Raw genomic sequence first — 8,032 nt, 5'->3', positions numbered from 1 at the left:
CTAAAACCTTCCAGAACCTTTTCTATGTCCGAACATAGTCGTCCAATATATCGATCTTTACGTCTCGACCATTTCGAGACTCCTCGTCATGTCTGTGATCATATCCGGGACTCCGAACTACCTTCTGTACATCAAAACACAAAAACTGATAATATCGATCGTCACCGAACTTTAAGCGTGCGAACCGTACGGGTTCGAGAACTATGTAGACATGACCGAGACACGTCTCTCGTCAATAACCAATAGTGGAACTTGGATGTTCATATTGGCTCCCACATATTCTATGAAGATCTTTATCGGTCAAACCGCATAACAACATATGTTGTTCCCTTTGTCATCGATATGTTACTTGCCTGAGATTCGATCGTCGGTATCTCAATACCTAGTTCAATCTCGTTACCGGCAAGTCTCTTTACTCGTTCCGTAATACATCATCCTGCAACTAACTCATTAGTTACAATGCTTGCAAGGCTTATAGTGATGTGCATTACCGAGTGGGCCCAGAGATACCTCTCCGACAATCGGAGTGACAAATCCTAATCTCGACATACGCCAACTCAACAAGTACCTTCGGAGACACCTGAAGAGCACCTTTATAATCACCCAGTTACGTTGTGATGTTTGGTAGCACACAAAGTGTTCCTCCGGTAAATGGGAGTTGCATAATCTCATGGTCATAGGAACATGTAGAAGTCATGAAGAAAGCAATATCAACATACTACACGATCAAGTGCTAAGCTAACAGAATGGGTCAAGTCAATCACATCATTTCTCCTAATGATGTGATCCCGTTAATCAAATGACAACTCATGTCTATGGCTAGGAAACATAACCATCTTTGATCAACGAGCTGGTCAAGTAGAGGCATACTAGTGACACTCTGTTTGTCTATGTATTCACACACATGTATCATGTTTCCGGTTAATACAATTCTAGCATGAATAATAAACATTTATCATGATATAAGGAAATAAATAATAACTTTATTATTGCCTCTAGGGCATATTTCCTTCACGGGTGTGATAAGCTCTATGTTCACATACAACGGGTGCAAGACAGTTTTGCACACGCGGAATACTCGGGTTAAAGTTGACGAGCCTAGCATATGCAGATATGGCCTCGGAACACTGAGACCGAAAGGTTGAGCGTGAATCATATAGAAGATATGATCGACATAGTGATGTTCACCATTGAAAACTACTCCATCTCACGTGATGATTAGACATGGTTTAGTTGATATGGATCACGTGATCACTTAGATGATTAGAGGGATGTCTATCTAAGTGGGAGTTCTTAAGTAATATGATTAATTGAACTTAAATTAATCGTGAAATTAGTTCTGATAGTTTTTGCATATCTATGTTGTAGAACAATTGCTCGCGTATAGCTTCCCCATTTTATTTATGATATGTTCCTAGAGAAAACTATGTTGAAAGATGTTAGTAGCAATGATGAGGACTAGCTCCGTGATCTGAGGATTATCCTCATTGCTGCACAGAAGAATTATGTCCTTGATGCACCGCTAGGCGACGAACCTTTTGCAGGAGCAGATGCAGACGTTATGAACGTTTGACAAGCTCGGTGTGATGCCTACTTGATAGTTTAGTGCACCATGCTTTACGGCTTAGAACCAGGACTTCAAAAATGTTTTGAACACCACGGAGCATATAAGATGTTCCAAGAGCTAAAATTAGTATTTCAGACTCATGCTCGGGTCAAGAGGTATGAGACCTCTGACAAGTACTTTGCCTACAAGATGGAGGAGAATAGCTCAGCTAGTGAGCTTGTGCTTAGAATGTCTGAGTACCACAATTACTTGAATCAAGTGGGAGTTAATCTTCCAGATAAGATAGTGATTGACATAGTTCTGTAGTCACTATCACCAAGTTACTAGAACTTCGTGATGAACTATAATATGCAAGGGATGATGAAAACGATTCCCGAGCTCTTCGTGATGCTGAAATCGACGAAGGTAGAAATCAAGAAAAGCATCAAATGTTGATGGTTGACAAAACCACTAGTTTCAAGTAAAAGGGCAAGGGAAAGAAAGGGAACTTCAATAAGAATGGAAAGCAAGTTGCCACTCCCATGAAGAAGCCCAAAGATAGACCCAAGCCTGAAACTGAGTGCTTCTACTGCAAAGGAAATGGTCATTGGAAGTGGAACTGCCCTAGATACTTGGCGGATAAGAAATATGGCAAAGTGAACAAAGGTATATTTGATATACATGTTATTGATGTGTACTTTAGTAGTGTTCATAGTAACCCCAGGGTATTTGATACCGGTTCAGTTCCTAAGATTAGTAACTCGAAACAGGAGTTGCAAAATGAACAAAGACTAGTTAAAGGCAAGGTAACGATGTGTGTTGCAGGTGATTCCAAGGTTGATAAGATCACCATCGCACACTCCCTTTACCTTCAGGATTAGTGTTGAACCTAAAATAAATGTTATTTGGTGCTTGCGTTGAGCATAAATATGATTGGATCATGTTTATTGCAATACGGTTATTCATTTAAGCCAAAGAATAATTGTTGTTCTATTTACATAAATAAAACCTTCTATGGTCATACACTCAATATAAATGGTTTGTTGAATCTCGATTGTAGTGATACACATATTCATAATATTGAAGCCAAAAGATGCAAAGTTAATAATGATAGTGCAACTTGTATGTGGCACTATTGTTTAGGTCATATTGGTGTAAAGAGCATGAAGAAACTCCATGCTGATGGGCTTTTGGAATCACTTGACTATGAATCACTTGATGCTTGTGAACCATGCCTCATGGGCAAGATGACTAAGACTCCGTTCTCCGGAACAATGGAGCGAGCAACGGACTTATTGGAAATAATACATACTGATGTATGCGGTCCGATGAGTGTTGATGCTCGTGGCGGGTATCGTTATTTTCTGACCTTCACAGATGATTTGAGCATATATGGGTATATCTACTTGATGAAACATAAGTCTGAAACATTTGAAAAGTTCAAAGAATTTCAGAGTGAAGTGGAGAATCATCGTAACAAGAAAATAAAGTTTCTACGATCTGATCGTGGAGACGAAATATTTGAGTTACGAGTTTGTCCTTCAGTTGAAACAATGTCGAATAGTTTCGCAACTCACACCACCTGGAACACCATAGCATAATGGTGTGTCCGAACGTCATAGCCATACTTTATTAGATATGGTGCGATCTATGATGTCTCTTACCGATTACAACTATCGTTTTGGGGTTATGATATAGAGACAGTTGCATTCACGTTAAATAGGGCACCGTCTAAAAATCCGTTGAGATGACACCATATGAACTATGGTTTAGCAATAAACCTAAGTTGTCATTTCTTAAAGTTTGGGGTTGCGATGCTTATGTGAAAAAGTTTCAGCCTAATAAGCTCAAACTCAAATCGGAGAAGTGCGTCTTCATAGGATACCCAAAAGAAACTGTTGGGTACACCTTCTATCACAGATCCGAAGGCAAGATTTTTTTTGCTAAGAATGGATCCTTTCTAGAGAAGGAGATTCTCTCGAAAGAAGTGAGTGGGAGGAAAGTAGAACTTGATGAGGTAATTGTACCTTCTCCAGAATTAGAAAGTAGTTCATCACAGAAATCAGTTCCAGTGATGCCTACACCAATCAGTGAGGAAGTCAATGATGATGATCATGAAACTTCAGATCAAGTGACTACCGAACCTTGTAGGTCAACCAGAGTACGTTCCGCACCAGAGTGGTACGGTAATCCTGTTCTGGAGGTCATGTTACTTGACCATGATGAACCTACGAACTATGAGGAAGCGATGATGAGCCGAGATTCCGCGAAATGTCTTGAAGCCATGAAATCTGAGATGGGATCCATGTATTAGAACAAAGTATGGACTTTGATTGACTTGCCCGATGATTGCTGAGCCATTAAGAATAAATGGATTTTCAAGAAGAAGACTGACTCTGACGTTAATGTTACTGTCTACAAAGCTTGACTTGTTGCAAAAGGTTTTCGACAAGTTCAAGGAGTTGACTACGATGAGACCTTCTCACCCGTAGCGATGCTTAAGTCCATCCGAATCATGTTAGAAATTGCCGCATTTTATGATTATGAAATTTGGCAAATGGATGTCAAAACTGCATTCCTTAATGGATTTCTTAAAGAAGAGTTGTATATGATACAACAAGAAGGTTCTGACAATCCTAAAGGTGCTAACAAAGTGTGCAAGCTCCAGCGGTCCATCTATGGACTGGTGGAACCATCTCGGAGTTGGAATATATGCTTTGATAAAGTGATCAAAGCATATGGTTTTATACAGACTTGCGGTGAAGCCTGTATTTATAAGAAAGTGAGTGGGAGCACTACAGCCTTTCTGATAAGTATATGTGAATGACATATTGTTGATCGGAAATGATGTAGAATTTTCTGGAAAGCATAAAGGAGTGTTTGGAAGGAGTTTTTCAATGAAAGACCTCGGTGAAGCTACTTACATATTGAGCATCAAGATCTATAGATATAGATCAAGAAGCTTGATATATTTTTCAATGAGTACATACCTTGACAATATTTTGAAGTAGTTCAAAATGGAACAGTCAAAGAAGGAGTTCTTGCCTGTGTTGCAAGGTGTGAAGTTGAGTAAAGACTCAAAACCCGACCACGGCAGAAAATAGAAAGAGAATGAAAAGTCATTCCCTATGCCTCAGCCATAGGTTCTATAAAGTATGCTATGTTGTGTACCAGACCTATTGTGTACCTCACCAAGAGTTTGGCAAGAGGGTACAATAGTGATCCACGAGTGGATCACTGGACATCGGTCAAAATTATCCTTAGTGGAATAAGGATATGTTTCTCGGTTATGGAGGTGACAAAAAGGTTCGTCGTGAAGAGTTACGTCGATGCAAGTTTTGACACCGATCTGGATGACTCTGAGTCTCAATATGGATACATATTGAAAGTGGGAGCAATTAGCTAGAGTAGCTCCGTGCAGAGCAATGCAGACATAATTTTTTTTGCAAAATACTTACGGCTCTGAATATGGCAGACCTATTGACTAAACTTCTCTCACAAGCAAAACATGATCACTCTTTGGGTGTTAATCACATAGCGATGTGAACTATATTATTGACTTTAGTAAACCCTTTGGGTATTAGTCACATGGAGATGTGAACTAATCACATAAAGATGTGAACTATTGGTGTGAAATCACATGACGATGTGAACTAGATTATTGACTCTAGTGCAAGTGGGAGGCTGAAGGAAATATGCCCTAAAGGCAATAATAAAGTTGTTATTTATATTTCCTTATATCATGATAAATGTTTATTATTCATGCTAGAATTGTATTAACTGGAAACTTTGTACATGTGGGAATACATAGACAAACAGAGTGTCACTAGTATGCCTCTACTTGACTAGCTCGTTAATCAAAGATGGTTAAGTTTCCTAACCATAGACATGAGTTGTCATTTGATGAACGGGATCACATAATTAGAGAATGATGTGATTGACTTGACCCATCTGTTAGCTTAGCACGATGATCGTTTAGTTTGTTGTTATTGCTTTCTTCATAACTTATACATGTTCCTATGACTATGAGATTATGCAACTCCCGAATACCAGAGGAACACTTAGTGTGCTATCAAATGTCACAACGTAACTGGGTGAATATTAAGACGCTCTACAGGTGTCTCCGATGGTGTTTGTTGAGTTGGCACAGATCAAGATTAGGATTTGTCACTCCGTGTATCGGAGAGGTATCTTTGGGCCCTCTCAGTAATGCACATCACTATAAGCCTTGCAAGCAATGTGACTAATGAGTTAGTCCATTGATTTTGCATTACTGAACGAGTAAAGAGACTTGCTGGTAACGAGGTTGAACTAGGTATTGAGATACCGATGATCGAATCTCGGATAAGTAACATACTGATGACAAAGGGAACAACGTATGTTGTTATGCGGTTTGACCGATAAAGATCTTCATAGAATATGTAGGAACCAATATGAGCATGCAGGTTCCGCTATTGGTTATTGACCGGAGATGAGTCTCGGTCATGTCTACATAGTTCTCGAACCCATAGGGTCCGCACGCTTAACGTTCGGTGACGATTGGTATTATGAGTTTATGTGTTTTGATGTACCAAAGGTAGTTCGGAGTCCCGGATATGATCATGGACATGACGAGGAGTCTCAAAATGGTCGAGACATAAAGATTGACATATTGGACGGATATGTTCGGACACCGGAAGTGTTCCGGAGAAGTTTCGGATAAAACCGGAGTGCCGAGGGTTATCGGAACCCCCGGGGGAACTAATGGGCCTCGATGGGCCTTAGTGGAGAGAGAGAGGGGCGGCCAGGGCATGCAGGCCACGCGCCCCCTCCCCCTTGAGTCTGAATTGGACTAGGAAGGGGGGCGGCGCCCCCCTTTTCCTTCCCCTCTCCCTCTCCTTCCTTCCCCCTCACTCCCTTTTGGTGGAAAGCTACTAGGACTTGGAGTCCTAGTAGGATTCCCCTCTTGGGGGTGTGCCAAGGAGGGCCGGCCTGCCTCCCCCTCCCTAGTTTGTATACATTGGGAGGGGCACCCTAGAACACACAAATTGATAGTTGTCTTTGCCGTGTGCGGTAACCCCCTCCACAGATTTCCACCTCGGTCATATCATTGTAGTGCTTAGGCGAAGCCCTGCGTCGGTAAATTCATCATCACCGTCATCACGCCATCATGCTGACGAAACTCTCCCTCGACCTCAGCTAGACCTAGAGTTCGTGGGACGTCACCGAGCTAAACGTGTGCAGATCGCGGAGGTGACGTACCTTCGGTGCTAGGATCGGTCGGATCGTGAAGACGTATGACTACATCAACCGTGTTGTCATAACGCTTCCGCTTACGGTGTACGAGGGTACATGGAAAACACTCTCCCCTCTCGTTGCTATGCATCACCTAGATGGATCTTGCGTGTGCGTAGGAATTTTTTTGAAATTACTGCGTTCCCCAACACCTGGCATCACGAAAGAATAAGCTAGAGTTCTGGTTGAACCCTTCAGTGTGCAAGAACTTCAGGAGGTGATTTTCAACATGGAGAAAAACAAAAGCCCTGGACCAGATGGTCTACCCATAGAATTTTACCAGAATTTTTGGGAATTAATTAAATGGGATCTTAAAGGCCACTCTGGAACCCTGGATATTTCTAGGCTGAACTATGGGATTATTACTTTAATTCCTAAAGTTAAATATGCCAGACAAATACATAAATTCAAACCAATTTGCCTGCTTAATGTGAGTTTCAAGATAATAACTAAAGTACTGATGAATAGACTCGGAAAGGTCATTAGGCCAATAATCTCCCCAAATCAGACAACATTCATAAAAAGGGAGATACATTATGGAAGGGGTGGTAGTGCTACATGAAGCTCTAAATACAATACATAAAAAGAAATAGAGTGTTTTGCTCTTCAAGGTAGATTTTAAAAAAGCATATGATAAGATCAAATGGCCTTTTGTGTATAAGATGATGAAACTTAAAAACTTCCCTGATCAATGGTGTGACTTGGTGATGCACACCATGGTGGGGGGACATGTTGGAGTTAAAGTGAATGATATTATTGGACCATATTTTAAAACCTTCAAAGGGCTGAGACAGGGAGATTCCTTGTCACCCTTGGTTTTTGATATTGCTGCAGATGCCTTAGCCATAATATTGGACAAAGCTATGCAGGAGGGGTTTGTGAAAGGGGTGCTCTCAGAGTTGAATAATTGTGAAGTAAACATGCTGCAATATGCAGATGACACAATTTTTTTTGCTACAAGATGATGAGGAGAGTGCAAAAAACTTGAAATTCATATTGACAACTATTGAACAAATGTCTGGGCTGACCATTAATTTTCATAAGAGTGAAATTTTCTTATTTGGAGAGGATGTTAACAAGACTGGGATATACCAAGAGATATTTACATGTGAGGTAGGAAAGATACCCATTAAATACTTAGGATTACTTGTGGCTGATGTTAGATTGGGGAATAAATTCTGGAAGGGAGTTACAGAAAAAATTGAGAAGAGG

The sequence above is a fragment of the Triticum aestivum genome, chromosome 7A, assembly GCF_018294505.1.
Source record: "Triticum aestivum cultivar Chinese Spring chromosome 7A, IWGSC CS RefSeq v2.1, whole genome shotgun sequence".
Lineage (NCBI taxonomy): Eukaryota > Viridiplantae > Streptophyta > Magnoliopsida > Poales > Poaceae > Triticum > Triticum aestivum.
Note: the sequence above shows the minus strand (reverse complement) of the source record.